General features: G+C 37.1%; 1 protein-coding gene across 3 annotated transcripts in view; it reads left to right on the forward strand.

Annotated features, from left to right (window-relative positions):
* The window catches only part of GRM5 (glutamate metabotropic receptor 5), a 282,843-nt gene that overhangs the window by 98,935 nt on the left and 159,128 nt on the right, over positions 1-24,780 (forward strand). The gene's annotated exons all lie outside the window — the stretch shown is intronic.

Here is a 24,780-nt window from a genome sequence, read left to right on the forward strand (position 1 = left end):
ATCATAAAAAAATAAGAACATGATGGTTCCTTTTTAATTTGTTAGAATTAGCTACTGAACATCTATTAGTGTTTGGAACATATACTTCTAAATTCTGCTGCAGAATGTATTCTTTTGCATTTCTAAAAGGCCAGCTGTCCTTCCAGAATCTCTGCATGTGATAAGCAGGAAAGGACTCTTACTGGAAAATGTCAGCCTTTCTAAATCTCTGCGATGCCAGAGAGGAAGAGATACATTTAGCTACGATAGATACATGTCTGCATTAATAACCAGCATCTTTGCTGAGGAAACTCCCTTGAGGATGCTATGTCCACATCAATGAAATGCCCTCAGACTAAGATGTATTATCTTGGCAGCTGTTCTGAAGTGAAATTCACAAAATCTGAGATGGTGATGTCTGCCAATACATATTAACAAATAACAGAATAAAAGGATGTGCAACCACAAAGGCTGAGCTGAAATAACAGAGAGATTTGACAGACCCAGTAATGCAAGACAGCTCATTCAGTGTGAAAGCTGAAAGTCTGTCCTGAATTTACTTTGTGGTCTATTATTCTAGAGCTTTTGTTGCTAAGGAGGCCAGAGATTAGTAAGGACTATAGGAACTAGGTAATCTAGACTTTTATATTCCAGCATTGATTGTCTCTTTCATTAAGTAGTTTTATATGACCTTGAATGAACTTATTTTTCTGGGTTTCTATAGGATGTGTGTGAAAGAGTTTTAAACCTTATCTACTTTATAGGGTTTTAAAGGCATTGTGCATGGTTAAAATGCTTTCATAGCTTTAAATGTAAGCATCATACCTGTTCTTACAGATACATACAAACACGTTGTCTGTAAGTAGTCACCCATTTTTAGACTGAATTTTGTAGCTATGACTGATGAAAACACATTTTATGATTCCTTAGCTATTTTTTTTTATTGTGGACAACCATGAAGCAATGGAGATCAATATGAGGTTGTCACAGCCTTGGAAAGGGAGGAGGCAGGACACATTCTGCCTGTCTCATGATACAGAAGAGGCCTCAGAGCATGATCAGTGAGCCAGTCAACATTAATGTACAGTGATCTCATAGATTGCCAGTAGTGCCCATACAGCAATGTAGCAAACACTGGTTTCAACAGATTTTCAAAATGAAATGGATGCAGAGAGCATGATAAATTCAGGTGTATCGTGAAGTTATCTGCTTTTCTATACATACTCATGTGTGTACTTATGCATTTATAATTCTAGAAGACTCTTTACCCAAAGCAGTGTTCAGACTTCCTAATTGAAATTTTACCTTGTATTTTCATATTAAACCCAATGATGATGTTTGAAGTGAAGCTTAATTTTGCCTAAGTTTGTTATACACAAAAGCTGGACTCGATATCCTGCTCTGCAGAGAAATGTGGTACAACTTGGGTCACATCATGCAAGACATAAGGCTTGGGAAAAAAAAAAAAGATAATTTGCGGGAAGAGCCTCACATGTTGAGTTTAGTCTGAAATACCTGATGGTGGATATCTGCAAGATGATGAAATCCTTTAGAGGATCCAAAAACCCTCTGGAGCACCATGAACTAAACCAGCAATTTTTGTCACATAAGAGCTCCTATAAAGGTTTTTCTGCCTCAGTTTACCTCTCAAAACCCAGGAAAATATTCCATAATCGTGTTTGTTTGGTTTATGGCTATTAGACACCTCTTGTACTTGTGGTTTTATTAATCATTTTAGAGTGCTCTGACATGTTCACATTAAACCACGGGATTACATTAAAAGTGTAATAAACTTGAATTTTACAAAATATAAGGGTATGTTGAAAGATATAAACGATTTTTAAAACTGCTTTGTATACTAGGTAAGTAGTTCAGACTGGATATACAGCATCTTCCCGGAAACTGGGTGTTTTTTTATAAGATCTTATAGTGAAAATAGTCAGGCATTTTGAGACATTTAGTGTGTTAAAGGAGTCTATCTATGACTTTTGACAGCTTCTCAGGTTGTTTTCTGTCACATCTGGCAAATTCTCATGTCGTGTCCAGCAGTTTCTCACCGTCTATTCAGTTAGATAAACCTCAGGCTAGCCATTGATCTTCACACTGCAAGAGAGTGAAAATGCAGAATTTAAAAGAAAGCAAATATTCTAGTTCCAATTTCTGTTCCACCTGTACTGAAACTCTGGTGAATTATGTGAAAAACAGAGAACCGAAGGTAGTGTATAAGGAAAAAGATTTAGCTAGCTAAAATTTTAAGACTATTACTTGAATTACTACAAATGAGTGAATTCCAGCTATGTGATGAACTGTTAGACTGTCATTCAAGTGGTATGTTACCTGATCATAGCTGACCATTTTTCAACATAATTCATGTTTTTGTAATGGAATAAGTAAACAAATTGGAGCATTAAGCAATACGAAATAGTGTCTGTATTTCTTTTTAAGTTTGATTAGTTCTGTTTCAGTTAGGTACCTAGGGGCTAATTAGTTAAATTGATAGAATCATAGAATCATAGAACCATGGAATGGTTTGGGTTGGAAGAGACCTTCAAAGATCATATAGTCCAATCCCCCTACCATGGGTAGGGACATCTTTCACTAGGTCAGGTTGCTCAAAGTCCTGTCCAACTTGACCCTGAACGCTTCCAGTGACGGGGCATCCACAACTTCTCTAGGAAACCTGTTCCAGTGTCTCACCACCCTCATCATAAAAAATGTCTTCCTTATGTCCAATCTAAACCTTCTCTCTTTCAGTTTAAAACCATTGCCCTTTGTCCTGTCACTACAGGCTCTGGTAAAAAGTTTCTCTCCATCTTTCTTATAAGCCCTCTTTATATATTGAAAGGCTGCAATAATGTCTGCCCAGAGCCTTCTCTTCTCCAGGCTGAACAATACCACTTTCTCAGCCTTTCTATGGTTATTGCCAAATACTACAAAATGTTTATTAGCCAGTTAATAAAAGCTTTCCCATTTGCATCAAATTAACTAGGTTTCCAGATATATTAACTTGTGCTTAAAGGTAGGAATTGCTCTGAGGGGATTTTGCTAAAGAGGCTAAGGATAGTCGTCCTGTTTCCACCTCACATCTATGACTCAGTCTCCCAAAAATTTTAAACAAGAGTTTTACCATTACCATGATACAACAGAGGCTCAGCTGTTCCAAAGCTACTTTTTGCTTTCATCAATAATTAAGGAAGGAAAGTATTTCACTAAGATTAGTTTTGTGTGTAAATGAAGCCAAAACTCAGGACAAAAAACTTCATGTCAAGTTCTGCCTACAAGGCTACTTTCAAATAGTTTCTCTGCTCAGGCAATGGTTTTCTCCTCCTAAAGCAAATACAGAGCTAGAGAGAGCATACTGAAGTGTGTGTTTTCAGCAGTTTCTGTTAGATTAGCCCTTAGGCTTTTCCTCAGGCATTTCTTTTTTCCTCTGTTGTACTGAAAACCAGCTTAATTTCATATGCATTATACAGCTGATTGATTGATTAATTATTTAAGGCTTATTGTAATTGATATTTTGGAACAGCCCTTGAGGGCCAGCTGTGCCTCACCTGAATAATGAGCAGAAATTAAGCAGTGATTATCTTCAGTTTTCTGAAACCCTAATTCTGCCCTTTGCTTTTCATGGTGTTATGTGACTAGCATATCCACACACCCCTTCATTTTTGCCTAACTCCAACTTCTCTGATGCATATTAATGACCTTTGCTCCATACAAAGCCATAGGGTAGCAGAGTTAGAGAGGAAAGGGTTTCCTGCTTAATCAGGACTACACACAACACTTCATACCTGCTAAAAATACAAAATACCATGCTGCATTGGCCTTGATGTTACATTTATGTAGCTTATGTGCATGATGATTCTCAAAGATTTCTCCGATTTTCAGTAAAGCACTGACAGACAACTGATCAGGGGAAAGATCTGGGAAGCAATGGACTGTGACAGTTCCTGTACTCTGTCAATAGCTTAGAGAAAGAGTTTGGAGCATTTACTTAACCGAATTGTGTCTCATGTTCCAAAGCAGTGAGCATGAGGAAAAATTAACATTCATTTTTAACTAGCACTTAGAGATCGTTGGGTGACTCATTCAATTTAAGTGAAAGTTATTATTACTAATTATTATCAATTTGGGGAAATAGATTTAGTATTGTTTTCTTCATGGTTTAATTAGTTCAGTTCCCCTGTTTCTGGGTGTTATTTTTTCCTCTATCAGTTTGAGCTATTGTTGTTTCTTTTCAAGAATATTCTAATTTTATTCTGATAAGTTTACTCAGCTTTATTGAGTTTCCTTTTAGAGTTCTGTCCTTGCGCATAGGAGCATCAGTAAGGACCAAAGGTTCTTGAGGAACATTAAATAAATGGAGTTCGACCAAAACCCCATTAGCTTTTCAACCTGAATAAAGATGCAAGTCCTCATGGGATTGGTTGTGTTTATAGTCTACTCAGAATTAAAATGAACTTTTTTTATGGCCCACAGAAGTGATAGTTTGGAGTGCCTTAACTCAGTTCCTCTGTGTGGACTAGACTCTGGAAGCTGCGTTATTTAGATGGATAATTGCTAAGCAATGCTAATGTTAATAAAAAAGTGAAGAGTAAAACTTGGACTTCAAATCAAGGACAGGAGGAGAGACAGGAAGAGCAAGACACTGTGTGATGTCTTCAGAGGTGGCATTCATCTAACCAGATGTCTACAATATAAATGTCTACATTCATAAGAGGTGGATCCTGGCTCAGCAGGTTACAAAGGTATCGTTATTTCTGGTGCTGCAGGAAGCCAGTGAGCCTGGGGGGCTGAAGGCAGTTCCTTCCCCCCCCCGGCACTACATGAAGTGCGCTATTTGCCTTAGGACAAATATTTTGGATGTGCTCTATTCCTTTCCTCCCAACACCACAGGTAGCAAGTAAAAGTTCCAGTAAATATGGTCAACTTCTTCCACTTTTTCATTACCTGGCTTCCATGTATTTAAACTCTTGACAGGCAATGTTCATGTAGAATACAGAAAGTTCAGTGATTTCCTTGAGTTCCTCAAGGTGTCCATAGCAGTACTGGGAACTAAGCAAAAATCAGACACAGTCCATAAACACAGTAAAATCACTTTCCCCTGGACTTCATAGAAGACGTAGTCAGAGGTACAGATTTATTTTGTATATGGGCAGCAGAAGGGCCACTGGGAGAGAGGATTTTTTTACATTTAAGAAGTTTCAGGGATAAGTAGAGATGGCTGAGGAATAAAAATTTATGGAAGGCAGGTTTCTGAAGACAGGATTGGGTGAAGAATCAGATGAAGACACAAGAATGCTCATCTTTGATAGTAATGCTGCTGGATGTCCTTCATGACTCTACCTTCTATCTGGCTATAGGAAATACATTTTAAACTGAGCAGTGAAAGTAAGCAGAACAGTTATTAAGCAGTAGTACAACCCACTGTTTGTACAGACTGGCAGCACATCTTACTTTGCTTTTCAGTCCATCCACTGGCACACTGTGGCTTTATTCTTTTATATTTTCAGGGGGGAAATCTGTAGTAGAAATTCTGACTTCTGTGCAAAACATAGTAATTTTTTCTTTTATTATTTTCCTTCTCCCATCTCCCACCATTTTTCTTTTCCAACTATTGCATCTTCCTGTTGTATCATATTTTGAACACTCTGAGACTGAAAATGTCTTTCATTTGTATTCACAGTGATTAATACAATGGATCATGATCCTTTGATCCTGGCTTCTGTGCATTATGGTGAAGCAGATAATAGCAAAGCAGCTGTGGATGACAACAAAGAGTGAATAGTGTCACTTTGGATTCTCTGAACAGTAATCAAGTTCTAGTTGCAACAGATGATACTGACCACACTTTCCACAGACACAAACAAAAATCTTCCTCAAGGCTCTAAAATCCTAGTTTGTCCCCTTGTTATGCCCCTGCTACTTAGTTGCTGAGAATTGCATGGTTATTTTTTGTAGTAGCTCAGAATGCTGGAGGCACCTTGCTATCTCCCCACTGTCATTAGTCCAGGTTCTGTGCCTTACAGAAAGGTGAGGACTCATCATGCCATGTTCAAGTGACGGTGTATTACACAGCTCTGCAGGGACATTGCCAGCAAGATACTCTAGCAGACACCCTCCTGGTTATTACCTGAATATCACGTTAGAGGCATGATTTTGAGTTGTAGACCTTACTAGTAAGTTGATTGCATTAGACCTTAGAGAAAACAATAAGTCCCTGTATTTTTGCTGTTCTCAAAAAGAATTCTGAAGAATTCTTTTAAACCAAATGCAAGTAACTAATTTTATAGAAAAAAAATATCCATTGCTATTATTATGAAAGACAACAACAAGATCATCACAGCAGGTCTTTTTCTCTTTGAAACCTTCAGATGCTGGAAATCAGCTTGGAAATTTCATGGGAAAGTTGAAACAGATAAACTTTCCAAAAGGAGAGAGGAGGTTGAAAGAAATCAGACTTTGGTTTCAGAACAGAGTGCTGTTACATAATAATTGAAAAGGCAAAAGAGGGATAGCAAAAATATTACTGGATGCCCAAATAAATCCTATAAAGCATGTAGTTCACTGGTGAAAAAGAAAACAAAAATGTGAAATTTAATTTTTTTCTTTTGTATCTCACAAACAGAAACAGTAGACAGATATATTTTATTTGCAGAATTTAAATCAGGATTTGTTGCCTTAAACTGCTTATACTGAGAGGAAGTCAACATAACATCATTAAGCTTTATGCAGGAACCATACCCAAAATCAAAAAAAGTGTCATTCATACTGCAATATACAGCAATGGTGAGCTGACAAACATGCATGAGTTCACTCACACACAAACACACATAGGGACGCACCGGATCATGTGGAGGCCAGCAGGCATCATTGCAGAAGTTTTCCACCTGCCAGCCTTGTTAATGTTATTTTTACTTATGAACCTAATTTATACAGCTTACTGCAGCCTTTGGTTAAAATTACCCACATTATTCATGTACTTTTCAGAATTACAAATCACTTCACATGCCATAGGGATAGGGAGCTATGCAAAGCACTCTTCCTATACATACCAACAAAGCCCAGTGCAAATCTTCTCAAATGTATTTATTGGAGAATTAAAGCTGTTTGCTTATAACAAATTGGAAGTCTGTGGTGCAGAAATATTATGCATAACCTTGTAAATCAGATTAACTGGTCTTCCTTCTTTCATACAATAAATTCCATAGGGAGCATCTGTTCAAGGCAGTGCCTGACGACCTGGCACCAGATCAGAAAGCTTACTGCTTTCTGCACTAATTTTGGAATCTGGTCCAAGTGGGAGCATCATTACTTAAACTCAAATCTATTTTACACTGAGATTAACATGCTGTGATACCTGCTCATTGTGGTCCATTAGTCCTCATACCATTTGGGCAGTCAGCTGTGGTGTGTTCAGCGGCTCAGACTGCTCAGTTTGAAATGCTAATACATTTCATAACATCAACATTCAACACTGTTGTGGCCTTTTTAAAGCAAACACACCATTACAGTTGATGAGGCAATTAGAAAAGCAAAGAGGTCTGAAAAATCAGAGAAGTTTGTTACAAGAACAGACCTGTTTTTTAACTAGTATTTCTTTAAATTTGACAAGAGAAATACTCAGTTATTATGAAGACAAGGTAAAGGGTATTGAAGAAATATCTGTTTAAGACTGAGGATTAATAACTGGGGGGCGCAAACTGCAAAGGAAGGCAATGGGGTCTTCAAGTCCTCAAACAAGAATGGAAAATGAGCTTTAGATGTAACTGACTCAAGGGAAGGATACAGGGTGAAATTCTGTTATGTGCCTCAAATATGGAAATGCTGTCATTCTTTGCCTTTATGGTGAAGGCTTATTTAAGCTGCATAACATAATCTAGAATCGGTTTTGTAATGATGGAGTCACTTGAAAGGATAAATGTTTAACTGAGGCCTAGGATCCGGGCTCATGGATGTAAAGGACTATGAAGGCAACAGGCACCTAAATCATACTGAAATAAGAGGATCATTTTTGACCTAGCTACTTAAAATGAAAATAACTGGTCTGGAAGAGTCATCAGTTTACAATAATGAAGGATTAGATAATATCTACCAGTGGTCCAACTAGTCAATAGTGGTTGTTCAATTACTTAATAGCGGTTGAAGAGTAAAAAATGTATTTCCTTACTGTTGGGAGGGTTCCTCGAAGAAATTGCATAACCAAAAAGAATCAATGTATTTGTTCTAATTTTTGTCAATTACAGGTTGAGTGGTCTCTTTATTTCAGCAATGCTTCAAATCAAACATTTGTATTTCCTGCATCAATGATGAAAAATTCATCTTTGCACTAAATGCTTGCACAAGGTTTACATAGCATTGAAATCCTAGTAGATGAGAATAGCTTCAGCTGAAAGGTTTATCTGTTGACATGAACTTGTCAGGAAAATCTGATCTGATATACTCCCTGTGAAACTCAATCACAAATAATCAATACACTTATCAAATGAGGACTTCTCATATGATATCCTGTCTTCACACTTCAAGACAGATGTGAAGATTGACCTAATATTCTTTTTATTTTTATATCTAAATAACTTTTCATTGTGTACTCAACGAACAGTGCACTGGTTAAAAAATAACACTGCCGTTCATTGGAGTTGGGCAGAGACAATAAAATCTATTTATGTTTTCAATTTTTCTAGCAATTGGGATTACATTTGGCTAAAAGAGAAAAAAAGTCCTTAGAAAACCCAGTATACTTCGAACAAATACTTCACAAAGGATTCCAATTCACTTAAAATTATTCAAAGTCTACTTGCCACTGATAATTCTTAAATTACTTCTAGTTTGAATATTTGTTTTTTCTTCAGCTTAAAAAAGTGATCAAATAAACAAGTGATTAATAACAGTTTTGGCTGTAACTTCAGTAGTGAAAGGGATACCAGACACTCCATAATAAACCCACTAAATCTTCAGAGCTGGTACTGGGCCATCTAAAAGAAGATGAAGTAGTTTATCACTTATTGTTTACGAAAGGACCTTAGTGATCCTTAGGAAGTTGTGGGGTTTTTTTTTTTGCCCTAACGCACAATCAGCCAGTGGAACCAAGCAAACTCACAGAACCATGGGAGGAGAGGTTTCCCAAAATAAGGAAAGATTTTCTAAATAACCCAGTTCTTTCACTGGAAACAGTCTAAAACCTAAAACCTAAACCTAGTATTGGATCTGTTCTCTGGCTGTTTCCTACTCTTAACTGGGAGACTAAATAATTTCCTTGATGAAGCTCTCAATAGAGCTGGAAATTTATTTTTAAGGGTGAGACACAATCTTTTTCTGGTCCAAAAATACATTGCAAATCAAGAAGTTTTCCCCTGTGAGGAGAGGGAAGGAGGATTTTCTTGGAATTAGATTAACAAATGAGAAAGGCAGAGGTATTCCCATTTCAATTAGTGGTTCAGTGGTCAAGGTACTCAACTGGTGAGCAGCAGATCTGGGCTTCAGTCCTCTCTTCTCTTCTCAAGGAGACATAAATCCAAAATCACTTATCATTTAGGAGAATGCCCTGACTACAGGGTGAGAAGCTCTGGGCTGTGGTATACCTAAACTCATTTGCTGATGGTCTTCCATTTTGTTAGGAGCACGGCCCTGTCTGATTCTGGAGGAATAACCACAAGCTAAAGACTTATTTCCCTGTGTGTTGAAAAACAGTTTTTTAGAAGCACTTGGGGATACTGGCAGATGAAAAGCTGGACATGAATCAACATTGTGCACTTACAGCCCAGAAAGCCAACCGTACCCTGGGCTGCATAAAAAGAAGCATGGCCAGCAGGTCGAGGGAGGTGATTGTCCCTCTCTACTCCACTCTCATGAGACCCCACCTGGAGTACTGCGTCCAGCTCTGGAGTCCTCAGCACAGGAGAGACATGGAGCTGCTGGAGAGGGTCCAGAGGAGGCCACAAAAATGATCAGAGGGCTGGAGCACCTCTCCTATGAGGAAAGGCTGAGAGAGTTGGGGTTGTTCAGCCTGGAGAAGAGAAGGCTCTGGGGAAACCTTATTGCGGCCTTTCAATATATAAAGAGGACTTATAAGAAAGATGGAGAGAGACTTTTACCAAGGCCTCTAGTGACTGGACAAGAGGCAATGGTTTTAAACTAAAAGAGGATAGATTCAGACTAAATATAAGGAAGAAAATTTTTATGATGAGGGTGGTAAGACACTGGCACAGGTTGCTTGGAGAAGTTGTGGATGCCCCATCACTGGAAGTGTTCAAGGTCAGGTTGGAAAGGGCTTTGAGCAACCTGATCTAGTGCAGGATGTCCCTGCCCATGTCAGGGGCATTGGACTGGATGATCTTTGAATGTCCCTTCCAACAAAAGCCATTCTATGATTCTATGATTTAGCATGTTTGGGTGGGATCCTTTGTCTATCTGAAAATAAGGCAACTAACCAAACCAAGTTATATGCTGTAGTCACCTCATCTAGAAAAAAAGATGTGTAAGATAGGTAGATGTATCATCTCCTGCAGCTGCTTGTTCCACTCCATTTGCTATAGATGGAACACAAACAGTGTCCAGCAGGATGACTAAGTTCCCAACTAACAGGGTTAAGATCCCAAATAGAATGTGCTATAGGGGACAATCCATCTATCCTTCCTTTATAAGTAATCTGTTGCCTGATATTTTGCAAGTCCTTTTATTTCATGTGACTTTATTTCCATTCTCATTCTTTGCTTTTCATGTCTAATTAGAATTACCTATTTTAGAAAAGGACTCTCTTACCCTTTCTTTGTGTCATGCTTAACATGGTGAGGGCAAGATCTTAGCTGGGGTCTCCAAGCAACATTCAGTACTAGTTGTATTCATAATAATAGTAATTAATGATAGACAGTTGAAGGATATCTATACTTAACACAACATTGCTTTATCAACAAAGTAATTAGTAAAAAATGTCCCCCCCGTCCTCTTTCCATCTCCCTCTTTCTTTCTTTCTTCTCTGTTAAATATCTGTGCCACCTTTGTACTTTTGAGACGTTTCCTTAGGTTATCGCCTCATATGAACACTGCCTGTTACAGTCCACCACGGTCAGACTATTCTGAAAATTGATTGCTGCTGTGAAATGGCTTGATTTTTATGATGTTCATTAATATCTGAAATCAATACAATGTGCTGAGTGTATACATGATGAAAAGGACTTTGACTTCCCCAGCCAGCCCTGAGCCTTGCGCCTGACAGGGAGCGTAGATGAAATCTAACCTGGGGCTGAAATCCTGAAGAATGCTGTCATTTCTTTCTATGCAGTACTTAAAAAAAATTCCAGACACTAAGGCTGGTTTTGTTTTGTTTTGTTCTTTTATTATTTTTTATTTTATTTCTTTTCTCCCTCCTCCTGGGATTTACCCTGGGGATTTTTATAAAAGGCATTTTATAATGAAGCTCTTCATTGTTGATGAACACTGACACCAAATTCAGTATCAGGTGTTTAAACAGGTCTATGAGGTTTGCAAGAGCCTTTTGAGTTTGTGGTTTTGAAAAGGCAAAAATGAAAATGAAGCTCTCGGGAAGCTTTAAATATGAACAAAGAAAAAAAAGCCTTTGATATCTCAGTCTATTCCCTGCCTCTTCTTTCTGTGTGCTCCTTAGTTATAGTTCAAATTAAACTAAGTCCAGGCAGGTTTAGATTTCAGATTCACTCGTAAAAACACACAGGGAAAGTCTCCTGCCACAGTCTTTTAGACCTAATTATGACCTTTGGGTATACCTCTAAAAGGGTAGTAACATTAGGGAACTTTCTAGCCTTTTTAAAAATATATGTTTGTTCTGGAATTAAGATAAAAATTAGCATCAGAGATTGATGGGAGTAAGTTTCTAATATTCTGATTTTTTAAAATTCCACGTCTGAAAGAAAAGTAAAATTTTTGAATTCCTTAACAAATGGTAATTCTCTAAAGAAAAAGACTACAGCCATTAAAATATTTTTCTTCAGCTTTACATGAATGTTTTGTTTTATGGGATCATTTTGAATGTTTTGATTAATTTGGTTAATTTGTACTTTATTATAACTTATCTGATTTGAGCTATATAAAAATGTAACACATACTTTACAACACAAAAGAAATTTACCTGCAATATGCTTCATATATTCTAGTGCACAATAAAATCTATATTCTATTATTTTAGTCTAAAGGAAATGAACCAAAATAAGACAGGCTGACATTTCTGATGCAATAAGATAAACTTTTCCCATTTAAAATCACATCAAAATTAATATAAGGTAAAAAGTATAGTCATTGTTTTTTAAAAAACTGATTAATTTAGGCATTTTAGAGGCAGTTTACAAAAGATTTAAGTAGTGTTCTTTATTTTTCCTATTTTCTTGCTTCAAGTACTATTACCAGTGATGACATTATTATTATTATTATTCCAGATCTAGGAGTACTTATAACTACTCCTGCAGTGACCTTATCAAGCTAGACACCACACAAATGTTAAATGAAAACTTAGTCCTTAATTCACATCTTTTAAGATCCTTGCCATGTACTTTATGATTTATATCATGTAGGGAATATTACTTTTAAGCCTGCAAATTATCTTTTTATTTTTCTTACTAGTAGTTACCGCAATTGCTTTCCGAATGATTTGTATATTTAAAATATTTGCATTTGTACCTTATTGTTCTAGGAAACAGGTAGTATTTCACAACCTGAATTTTCATTCATATACCTCAACTCCCATGACAACTTCTGTCGTGCTATGAGTGAACATCCTGCTTTCTCATATTCTGTAGTTTACAAGAGACTACATGCATAAAGTTGAAAGTTTTGTTAATACAATTGGTCCAGAAAAAGTTCTGGGGAGATTTCTGGATCACAAAATTCAGCATTGCTGATCAACTATAGGGAGAAGCAAAACAAAAATATAATTTTAATAAAAAATGGGCAAGTACCACAAGGACAGATTAAGAGAACCCATCCCAGATTACATTTTGACATGGTACGTAGGCTACTGACAGTCGAAGGTACAGTTCAGATACTCCTCAGTCAGAGGGAACTGCGATTGCATTTCCAACATCCTTTCTAAGGGTCCTAAGGAGAGAACGTTACCAGCAGTCTGGGGAATAAAGGTCCAATAATTAGCTTCTTTTCCCAGAAGAAAGACATTCAGAAAAATGAACTTTCTTGCAAACAGTTTAGGGTGACAGAAATCACATTTTTTTCCTGAAGTCTAACCTAACAATTAAAAAACAATAAAACAAAATACAGAGAGACATGTTGCTTGCATGTTTACTTAATCATATCTCATTGCAGAATTATGCCTTATTTTCTTTCTCTTTTCTCTGTTGTCTTTGTTATTATCCTTCTACCCAGTCCAGAATTTTTAGTTTAAGTACAACAAGGTGAGTCGGTTTATTTTCCCAAATTTCTAGGCAAGTCAACAATATATTTAGAAACCTTTTCAATGTTTCTGTATCCTGGCTGGCATCCTCAACATCGTCCAGTTCAAAGTAATTTGCAAGTTTCATTAAGATTGTTTACTCCCTCTTCAGACCATTAAGGAAGAAGCTAAATATGATAGATGACAGTGTTTAGCACATCACGTGAGGCCATCATCTTTGCACTTGAACATCTCACAGTCAAAAAGAGTTTCAGGTCCTCGGATCATTTTGCCATCTGCTCTATGGCCAAAAGGCCTCTTCTCCATGTCCTTCCAGGAGAGCCCAGCGCTCTAGAATAACTGCATATATTTTTAAATGCCCCTCTAGGCAAAACCTATCTGCAGTGTTGCTGTCTGTAAGCATTTTGCTGATGGTTTTCCTTCCAACACCTAAGCAAACAATGGCACTATGTAAAGCAACAGCAGTGCCCAAAGCACATTTCCTTTACTGTCAATGGCATCCTTGAAATCATGCCGATTAAAGGGCACTTGACAGGGAGATCCAGCTAAATGAGCACAGACTGATCTTCCTGAATGCTCTGAACACTCATTAATCTGCCATGCCAAGTGCCAATGCTGATCCTGCAAATGGTGAAACTTGCAATGTAATGTCAACTACACTGTAGGATCAGTTCCCCTTTGCTCCATCCCTGCCCGCAACATTGGCATTCAGGTTACGGCAAACCTTCTTGAAGAAAATATATTTGCTCGTTAAAAATATGGCATGGCTCCTAAACATGCTGAAAGTAAATATTATTCCAAAAGGGAATGAAGAGACATCAAGTCTAACACTCCTGTTCTCTTACTAATATAATGGCATAATACATAGTAATGGAGTGGAGGAGGAATGTCTTAATAGTCATTTCATGGCCCATGTGAGACAGCCTGGCAATTTCAGTCCATGCCCAGATAGATTAATTTGCCCACTTGTTTCATTGCCTGAAGGCAGTACAATTTGGGGGGCTTTCAGTACTGTTTTCTTTTCAGTAGATGTGTGATATAGAAATGTTTTGCTACTCTGATATTGGATCAGTCAATTAGATAATATACAGGGAAATATTTAATAAAACTATAAATAAGATGTCAAGAATTTGAGTTCAAAATTTCCCCCAAGTGACTATTTATTCTACAATTTCTATAATTTTTCTAGCTTATTTTCCAGGTTATTATGTCATGGATTACATAAACAACCCTCTCCCCCCCCCCAAAAAAAAAAAAAAAAGATGGAAAAAGATAAAAATGGAGGCTAGGGACTGATATTGTTATAGGCAGAGGACCAGAAACTTAAATAAAGTCCTAAATTGCTAAAATATCAAACTGTATTCAGCTGCAGCTGTTGTCTTCCAGAAAGATTTTGGGCTAGATGCAGTAAGGAATGTATCCATCTCAGAAGCGTATATTGCAAAGTCTGTAGTTTTAGGTTCCTGATCCTTGTCACGGGATTACCTAGCTCTGTGTTTGGTACCCAAGCTCTCTGTCTAATATCTGAATAGAGCAAGATGCTTCAGCATGTGGTTCAGAAAATCTTTGTGTTAAGGATGCACAAGAGAACAAGGCAGATACAGATCACAACATCTTTAAGTACTACTGTTCCTTGGGTTCCAGTCTGAACGTTATCTTGAAAATAGACTTTTGTTTTCTCTTAAGACATGGGTAGAGGAGGAGGCTAGCTTCTTTATATCATAGCCTAGTAACCACAATATGCTCCCAGGACATACTGAAAATTTCGGTCTCATTCCCTCCTTAGCTTGAGTGTGTTCAAACTCGTATTCTCCAGTTTCCAAAAAAGTGTCATACTCATCAGTGTATAACTTATTTTTCTTGGAAAGAGGGTGGAAAAGACATAATACAAAAGAGGTGAGACTACAATCTATCCATCCTGTTAAAATTATCTTTCTGGTCAAAAAATAATTCAGGATGTGTGACTCATTCGACGTAGAGACATCTTATACACACTTGGAGACTTGAATGTGAAGAAGACTTGACAAACAGTGACAATTTCAAATCTAGGCAGCAGTTGCTTAAGGATTTTAGGATTGCGTTTTGTTCAAGTACCTAAATTCTGCCTGTCATACTCTACCTCATGCTAGAAGCAGTAAAGAAGTATTCAGAAATTATAGACATTTCTAGAGATTAGATAATGATAAATTCACAAAATATCTGGTTCATCTACCTTGCTGAATTGTTTGAAACACTGTTGAAGACTTTAATGGTTCTCTTGGAGAAATTTGGTATATGTATAAGGTTCGAACAAACTGAAATGAAGTAACACTACCTGTCTTAAAAAAGAAAGTGAGGAAAGAGCTCAGCCAACCTAATTTCACTTCTGCAACAAATAAACAATTTTTCACAAGAAATGGGCAGTTTCCTTCTGGTGTCATAAAGAAAGGACTGTGTATTCTTCAAAAGTAGATCATATGAAGCCAACCTAGTATCCAGTTCAGAGCATTTGTGAAGAATGACTGACTGTATCTTAAAAACATTAAAATTTTTATTATCACACATAAACATTCTTATAAGAAGATATGAATCTAGACTTCCCTGTGTTAGGTGCACAACAGACTTTAAAACTTTATTCAAACTGTATTTCTCACTTGTTAGCTTTCCAACAGGAGACATAAGCTCAATGCCCTTCTTAGATATCTGCCTTGAATCAATTTTTAATTGATATTTCCAACACTGATACAAATTATGATAAATAGAATATGGTTATTAAATCTGTAAACAGTACCATGCTGGATGAAGCTGCTCCTAGAACAGAATAATCTGCCACTTAAATACTGGATGAGGAATTATCGACTGAGAAGCAGTTCTGTAGAAAACAAGACCTAGAAAATTAAAATGGATCACAAGCTAAACTTGAGTCAACAGTGTCATTCCATTGTTAAAAAAGGTAAATATACTGAAAGTATACAAAGAGGTAATACGTTTTAGAGACATGAAATAGTCTTTCAATTCTACCCTGCTCAGGCAAGGTACAAGATGGAAAAGTACCATATCTTCACAAAAACTGCACATCATCCTGGATGGACAACATGAACTAATTGGAGATCAACCACAAGAAAACCATAAATATGAAAAGAAGTGTAGAAAACAAGATCATGAGATTAAAACTGGACTTGTTTAGTCTTAAAAAAAAAAGAAAATTAAGTGGAGACAAGGTGGTTGTCTTCAAAGCTGTTAAGGACTCCTAAAAACATCAATTTGAGAAGCTATTCTCATATTTGATAGGACAAGACTTAATGGGCTTAAACTGAAAGAGAACATAGAAGAACAGGTTAAGAACTAGGGAAGTAAAACTTATGAAAAGACTAGTTTGGCTTGAGACAGATTGTCCAAGGTAGCCATGAAATCTCAACCATTGTAAAGAGCTTCTAAAACAAAAATTATTCTGTAATTATTTAATAACTAGCTGTTCTTTTGCCTGAGGGCAGCTTAGTCTGAAATTCAGGACAATATATTCTTGCCTTCAACCCTGGTCTATTATTATCTTTTCCTTATTTGGTTTCTGCATCCAAAAGCTGAGTATGGTAGGGTCCCACGTGGTAATACCCTCTGAAGTTACAGTTCAAAAACCACCTGTACTCCTAACATATTCAAATGCATTTTTCAAATATTCTTCTAAGAGGCAATCTTTGTTATCTGCCAAGTGGAAACAATTATCCAACCTGTTCTTAAAATGATACTATCTCCAAGAAAGTAGTTAGTCACACAGTATAGGCCTTCTCATCCCACATGGTATACTTTAAGAATGATTAATATGCCCCAAGAAACTTCATATTATCCCCTTCAAAATCTTTTGACAAGCACCCCTGGGAAATGCAGTCATAGATCTGCCTTCCTGTTACTACTGTAAATATTCATGGATCCCTAATAGACCTCACTGCTCTCAGAGTTCAGATCGGGAGAGTCACGAAACCCACTCTTGTCCCAAATGAAGATGCTGAATATGAACGTGCACAATCAGTTAAAGTGAATTTTAGGTGCTCTCTTTGGAGTAGCCTTGCCATCACCTACAATTACTGTGGGAAATATTAGGTATTATTACAACAGATGTTAGACATATAGAGTGATTACTGCTATAAATGTGAGTTTTTGTGAGTCAAAACTATCAGGTTTCATTCAGTCTGTTCAACATAAATGTGGCCCTCTTTACTGTAGTTATCTGAGTTTCAACGTATAATACATTTATTCTTGCAACACCACAGTCAGGAAAACGTTTTTAAGTCCATTTCACATATGAGGAGACAGGGCAGAGAGACACTTACCAGAAAACTCAAAAGATTAATTGAAGGCCTTCAGAGTCTACCTAATCCCTGAATTATGCTTCTTTTTGCTGGATGACTTCTGGTAGTGCTCATCTACTGCAGCAGCAGAATAGGACATCAGGTGTATTTCAGAAAAGACCAGTCGCAAACCTTAATAGATTTGAGAATTAATATTACATGAAGGTATGTTCCAGGTTGTGAATATACAGAAGTGTAATGTTGTTCACTTGTAGAAGGGACCAACTCTTTTGAGAAATATAATAATTAATAGCCTAAGCCAGAACTGGGACTGGGTCCAAATACCAGTGAAGAAACCCCAGGCAAGCTGCATTCCTTAGGAATTCACTACACCCACAATGAAGGATAGAGGATCATAGACTGAAGTGTTCCCACCGCAAAGCCCTCTCCTTTCTGACACAGCATTTGTCTCCTGAAAGGAACAGCCTCCAGCCCAATACTGTCAGTCTCATGTATCCTCATTTCTGTCTGAAAACCAACTAGAAAATGAAAAGTATAACCCCAAATGAAAGTGAAAGAAAAGTTAGAGTATCCCTGGAGTCCACTAGGAACTGAGCTTTCATTAATGATTTCATTTTGAAATGAAATGATGAAGTGATAAAGAACATATCTAAGGGAAATGTATTAGAGTTAGGTAGACAGAAAGAGCTATTTCACAAACAGAAAGCACAGAAAATTTTTAATCTCTCCAGTCTGAAAACAAGGAGAGCAGGCAGAGATGGCAGCATGTTTCTGCAAAAGCTGTGAAGCTTAAAATCCTTTAGCAGACATTAGCATCACAGAGGACTTCAAACATCGCTCAGTGGACAAGGCCACAGAGCTGCAGACATGCCAGTTAGCAGGATGGATCAAAGGAAATGTGCAGAAAAGTCTGTTTCCAGACTGCTCCCTGTTCTCACATAACAGCAATGTTTAAATGAGTCTTTCTTTTAAAGTTATGAAGTGATAATTTAAAAATAAACAGGATTGAGGTACATTAAACCATGAAACTAGGTCATCTTTTTCTTAAGAGGAATAAATTTATTATTTCAAAATAGCCAAGAGAAGATGAGAAAGAGAAGAGAAACTTTGTTATCAAAGTGATACTTCTGAGCTCTCTCAGATGAGAAGATAATGAACAGATATATTTAAACTAATTAAGTACAGTTATGTTTTGTATATATTGTATATTACCTCACTAAAACGATTTAAACATTTTTTATTTAAAAAAAGACCTAATGAATGGAGCCAGTCTAAAAACCTTTGAATGAAAACTTCTGGTCAGAAAATACCTAGTAGCTGAAACTTAAAAAACTCACAGAAGGAGCTTAATTAATTTCTTAATTAAACATGTTGAAATTATTTATAAATGTCAAAATATATCATTAATTATTTTTGAAATAATAATGAACTACTTTCCTGATTCAGAATACAGACTTTGGTTTTATTTTACATTGTAGAAGGTGATATGAGGCTTATATAAAATAAAACAGTCAGTATCTAAATTAAATATTATAAGATCATTTCAACAAATTATTTCAATCAGACTGAATTGAATTTTAAGAGGATTAAAGTGGGGTTTTTTGGTTGGCTAATATTTTTGAGATTATGAAAACCTTTCTTGTCCTCAAATGTACAAAACCAAAAATCTCAAAACTGTTCACAGAAAAGGAAATTAAAGTATGATGTCATAGTAACTAAAGCTTCTTTATATTGACACATCTTGTACTATCTTCATCTATCAAGCCACCAGTGACATAGGCAATCCTTTTGGGTCTGAATTTTATGAACACTTAGCAACTGATAAGTGCTGTTTGAAGAGCTTTCCGTTTGAATAGAAAAGATGAACATCCAAGGCAATAGGTATATGAGGTCTCCATGATGATATAGATAGCTAACGACAGAATCCTAACTGCAGTCATTGGTGTTTTATGTCCCTTATAAGGCCTTAGCTGTTAGATCATGCACTCTGAATCACTTTGAGTTTGTCTGTGTTTAAGGATGGAGTAGGTAGTTTCCTTAAATTAATCACTGTGGGAATGTTTGCCCCGTGCTGCTCCTTTGCTGTTTTCTAGTTCTCTGATACCTCTCCAAGCCCAGCCAACATTGCCTGGCTGCTTTGCTTGAGTAGCCGTTTCTTTGGAGAAAAATTCCCTCGACATGATCGCTTGGTTCTGCGTGAGGAGCAACAGATAAACCTTCTTGACAACTCCTGCCAAAGAGCATAACCTCCCAGGAAAACAACTCTTCTGTGAAAACTAATTGCATATAACAGGCCATATTTTCATCAAGAGGTCTTCCATCTTGGCTGCATACTGTGTTGTGCCACAGCTCTGCAGTGGCCTTGTGAAGAAGCTTCATAACAGCTGTTTCAATGTGAGGCTCCAAATGAGGCACGGCGCTGGAGATACAACACGGTGTCATGCTGAGGACAGCCTAGCGGGACTTATTCTGGGTTGGTGTCCTTTCATCAGAGCAGCATTTGGCTACTTGTATTCCGAATGTTAGACATTAGTTTATAAAAAAGAGTGGTATCCTTAGAAATATGTGTGTACATATATATTTATATATTTCCAGGAAATTTAGACTTTCAGATTGAATATCTTATGAGGAAAGAGCTCAAAGGCCTTGACGTTGCTATCTAGCACTCAAGATAATTGAACTGGAACAGCTCAGTCTCCGAGTGATTATTAAGGAAAAGATCTGTTTGGACATGTTTAAGTGGAATATATTTTGAGGAACTATTCTCATTTAAGGTGTTTTTTAAAGGCCTGCTTTCAAAATGCCCTTTTTATTTTATTCTTTGTTGGTTTATACATATATACTTAATATAAATACTGAAATCCCATTTAAAAATCATTTAAATAAAATATTTTGATGAAATGAAAACAGGTTATAATTTTTTTTCTTTTTTTTAGCACATACAGAGAACTCCAGAATTTCAGGCATGTGTGATTTGATTTAATCTGGTTTGTACTCTTTAGAATGAAATAACGCTCTATTATCTTGTTCTATTTGCAGACATAACTGTACCAGAAAGCTGTGATTTTCGTAACGTTATATCAGTGGCATGTGGTTGCTGTAGCTGCTCAAGAGATTTGGTATTATGTCCCTATTCTTAGTAGCAATGAAACTTTAAAAGGCTCACACAGTCACGACAGTTAAATGTGGACAGTATCTAGTAGGTATCAGTAGTAGTAGGTACTACTGGTGTTTTGCCATGATTAATTTGAATTGTAACATTCAAAGATACTTCTAACATTTCCATTCGGGAAACTATTCTACACCCCCATATCCTTGACTTTCAGGAAGATCATCCTGGTAATCAACCAACACATTGCCTTTCATAAATATCTTCCATTACTCCCACATGCATTTTCAAAATTATACCTACTTAGATTTTTTTAGGTACTTCTGGCAAAGTTCTTCCTATTGATGCCAATGAAAGATAGTAAAAAATGAAGCTCTGTATTCCCTGTATTGCTTGCAAAACATCTACTGACAATTTTAACCTGATATGGCTTCTTTTCTGTGGCTCAGATACAGCATAGAATATTATTCTGTGTTTTGCTCTTCCTTGTCTATAAAAATGATGGTAGCACTTCTGCTTAAATAAATATGCTTTGTGATAGGTAGGATTATTAGCAGCTAGATGAATGACATAATGCATTTCTTCAATGTCGCTTAACCCTTCTCTTCTTTGACTTTGTGAATTTTCACAGCATGCTGCCCAAAGCAATTTTACATCCTAAATCTCTCCTAAAGGTTGATTCTCATCTGTGTTCACTGAAACTCTCTTATAAACCAAACACTTATCTGATAACAATTTGCATGTGCAGCTAATGATAAAAAAGCTCATGTATTCAAAAAGAAATGTGTGACACCCCAAAAATCCCTGGGCAGAAGAAAATGTAGTTCATTATTCCGTTTGGCTGTAGGGACTTTTTATCTCATATTGATGACCTATAGTGTGATAGATCAGTTGTCAGTGTATTTCATTTATTATTTTAAGATTAAAAACCTTGTTGTTTTGCTGTGTAATGCAGATAAGAATTTAATGGTTTATGTTTAGATAGTTTAGTTGGCTGAATTGCTGAGCAGGAGGAGCAGCAAGAGCAGCTTGCAGTTTGCCTGACCCTTTTCTATCAGATTGAAGTATTATTATGTACTGTACTATATTAAGCTTCATCTGGAAAAAAGCACAATCTGTTCTTTTTAAGCTTCTTAATAGTTTCTAGTACTGATTCATTGGAAGTGGAACTAACAGATTGTTATAGTTAGACTGTAGGTGGGGATGCATATGCTTGAGTTTTGAACAAAATTCCAACTCTGAAGCAGGGATAAGTCTTTTGCATGATGATGTAATCGATTTTTTTTAAACATGCAGAGACATATGGGAGTAGCTTTTGAACTGGGCTTAGGGCCAGACGTTCAGGTAGGCCACGTGCAGGATTCAGGCTGGCATTTTAAAAGAACCCAGCTGCCAGTTGTTGTCATGAGTATAAGACATATTTACAAAAGCCATCAACAGCTAGCAGCTCTGATTACGCCACCGACAGACAAACTTTCAAGAGGAGATGAACATCCAGTAAAAAAATTGTGATACCTCCTCCAGCAGAACCAGTCACAATACAGAGGTGCTGGTTTCCAAACACTGAAATGGAGATGGAATTTGGTGGGGGAGGAGGAGCTGAACTGACCATACTTCCAGCTTGTGTTGTTTGCTGAGTCTTTTCTGCTGAACTGGAACTAGCCAAGCAGAAGTAAAACAATCCCTCCTTTCTGTTTAACTTTTCCTTAGGATCTTTCTTTAAATTCAAAAGTGGAAACAAAATACCTACATGGATAGATTGCGAGGATGTAAGCAGCTTCCATCACAGGGAACTCACAGAAGACGTTGCTTTGGTTCCAGCATAGGGCTTCTGAATTAATTTTCACTTGGAAGTGAAACTACAAACTCCTCAGAGTCAGGCTGCATAAGTCCTCAACTTGTCCATCCATGTGTGCAAGCCTGAAAGTCCCCGTATCCTTCTCCTTGTGTCATAGACCTGGCTGAAGAGTGGGAACTGCCCAGGCAGTGGACACTTGCTCTAGCTGTGGCAGTTTTAAGACTACTACTGTGGAAATGCCACAGTTCAAGAACCAAAAGTCCATGAGGAGCCCAGTTCCATACAGAAAGCATGGAGATGCTCTTCCACTGTGAACCTCACATCTCATCCTCAAGGAGACGATGTAATGTAACTTACCCAGTTTCCCACTCCCGTTCCCTCAGTGTTACATGTATACCTTCATGCATGTACAGGTTTTCCATAAAAAGAAAGATAGCTCAGAGGAAATTCATCCTAATATGTGGTGAAAAGGAGTTTAGCAGAAAAGAATTTATTTTTCCATCAAGGAGTGTTCATTATCCCCACAGTATAGCTCAAATTAAATATACATACCTCATCAAACCTCTTGCACAACAGGGGAATTCACTATGAATAATTAATTAAGTAGAGTTTAATCAGCAATGATCATGACGAGAGCTCCACTGGTGTATTTGTATGAGCGTATTGAAGCAAAGCTGCTTTCTGTTTTCATCAAATGTCCCTTGAGCTCATGCCATACAGCTACAGTTTTCCCAGTTGGAGAACTCAGTCACTCTCAGATTTGGACTGCCAGGATGTTTTTCTTCCAAATGTTAAGAACATAACACTTTGCTAAGCGGCCTTGGTAGTTTAACATGTTTCCTCTCATTTTGGATGGCGCATTGCGTTCTGTATAGTTTCAGAAAATCTCCCTGTCTTGATACATGATGAGACCATGGCATTTGTGCCAGAGCAACCTTTATTTGACTGGAAAAGAGTTAATGCACTTCGTGTTCATTGCAAGACCTACTGTTTTTCGGTACTATTATTAAACCTATTCTCAGCTTTATAGCAAGCCTCAGGGTAACAGTTTGTACGTTTATAACACTTTCAAACAAAGTGTGCAGCATCTGGAACATTGAAGAGATCCAGTTTTGTATGTCAATTAGACCTGGCTGTGAATTTTCCATTGACAGTTTTTTGACAGAAAACGAAGTCTTCAGAATTTCAGTCTCTTTGTTATACTACAGAACAGCTTTTCCTCAAACTTCCATCTTCTATCACAAAGTTTGATATGAATTATTTTCCTTTTTATTTTCTGTTAGGAAAAATGAAACAGAACATTTAACATTGATCCAGATTGACCTAAATGAGAATAATTTTAAACAAAGTAGTGTATTTCCTGTCAAACAATTTTATTTTAGATGGCCTCAGCGCCCGGTGGCAGTTATATGTGACTGACCCCCATTTTTTGTTCAGACTGACTTCTGAGGCTATAATACATCTTTCATGAGGCACTAGATTTTCAACCTCTAGCTGAACTGTTTCAGCATCTCACGGGAATCACTTGATGCTCATGTATCACAGGAAACATAGTTTGCCCTAAGAGCGTGACACATCGGGAAGCACTGGGCACCTGATTTATGACTCCCAGGAAGCATTGCAACAACTGACTTTAAAAATCCTATGACATTTTGTCCAGGCACAATTTGCATAGTAATGGCTTTTCCATCAGGCCTGATCACAGCAGGGAGGAAAATGAAAGTCGTATTAGCTAAGGAGATCTGCATTCAGGTTGCCGTTCTGGTTGGGTACCATTTTGAAATTTCAAGGTCTCAGTGATTCATTCCTGATGTGAAATGAAGACAATGGTATTTCCTCTCTTCTGCTCTTTGTCTCTTTTGGCTGTTCAGATGGTAAGATCTTCAAACTGGAGACAGTGTTTTTCACATTCCTGTACAGTGCTGAGCCTAATACAGCCTCTAAACTCTAACACCAGAATGACAGGGACGATTCCCTAGGTGGGCAAGCTGAATACTTGGTGGCCTCAATGTCCAAGGTCACAAAACCAAATGACAGCCCAACTCCACTTGTCTGATTCTCACTGCTTCACATGCATTTTCACTGTCAGTGCTCTTGTATACTCATAGCTATGCTGGTAAAAGAAAACATTTTCGTTACAGATTCTTCCATTTGCAAACTAACAGAAATAAGTGAAGGATCAGCAGTTCCTTGCAACAGCATTACTTTAACACTCTCAGTCTTATTAATTTACTGA

This window comes from Mycteria americana, chromosome 1 (assembly GCF_035582795.1).
Source record: "Mycteria americana isolate JAX WOST 10 ecotype Jacksonville Zoo and Gardens chromosome 1, USCA_MyAme_1.0, whole genome shotgun sequence".
Taxonomy (NCBI): Eukaryota; Metazoa; Chordata; class Aves; order Ciconiiformes; family Ciconiidae; genus Mycteria; species Mycteria americana.